This window comes from Chironomus tepperi, unplaced genomic scaffold (assembly GCF_022539635.2).
Source record: "Chironomus tepperi strain 1889 unplaced genomic scaffold, CSIRO-AGI_Ctep_v1 contig_85, whole genome shotgun sequence".
Taxonomy (NCBI): Eukaryota; Metazoa; Arthropoda; class Insecta; order Diptera; family Chironomidae; genus Chironomus; species Chironomus tepperi.
The window spans coordinates 921,850-922,859 of record NW_027226207.1 but is presented as its reverse complement, the minus strand read 5'-3'; positions in this window follow the sequence as shown (position 1 = coordinate 922,859).

Here is a 1,010-nt window from a genome sequence, read left to right as displayed (position 1 = left end):
CTGACGATTATTTGGGAACTGAGTATCACGTTATATGAAAAATGAGAATATGAATGAAAGTAAAATAACAAAAACAAAATAACAAAAAAAAAAATCAGAAACTCATTTTTCATTTCATTCCGTTTCAATTTTCATGTTGTTTTTGGTTTGGAAACTTTACAGTTTTGTGTTGTTTTGGCGCGAATTTCAAAAACTCAAACGTCCATACTCAAACTCATCACACTTTACTAAATTGTCCATTAAAATGAATTATTAGATTTCTACAGAATTGATAATATGAATCCACAAACCATGAAAATTCTCGTCTTAAATTAAATTTTAATGCAAACGTTCTTAAATGGACAGTTGTGCAATGTTGCATAGAAATTGCCATGTCATTTTTCCACTCACAACTCATCAAATGTGTGTGGCGAGTAAGTGTAAGGCATTCAAATGTTCATTATTATAGAGGGTTGGATGAATGAATGAATAGAAAGGTAAGTGTAGAAAAATAAATGAATCAGGTTCACTTGTTTTTCTCTTTAGAATGTTGAACAAAAATCGATGAAAATAGTTGAGTTCTCTTTTGGGGTCGTTGAATTAATTTAGACTATTTCACACATACATTCAATAATGCCTACAATATAATAACAATAACATTTTGTGGTTTCAATCGTTGCTAAGAATTATATTTTCACTTCAAAATATATCGACATCGATTTTTAAAGCATTTCTTTATGTAAAATATGATACTGTTGGTTTTTCGGCCGATTGGCGGATGGGAACAATGAATAGATAATGATTGTTGCTTAAGTCTGATTTTTGAATATTTTAGTTGACATATTTTTAAGGTATATTGATAATAAATGTTGTGTTTGAACTACTTAGCAATGATTTCTGGTAAGTTTTGACATACTTTTGACTAATCAGGAATGTAATTTGGAAAATAGGGAACCCCTTTTTTCTAAGTTTCTATCTGTAGAATGGCAAACTGTCTTAGGTACTCAATCGGTTCATATTGAAATGTTGTT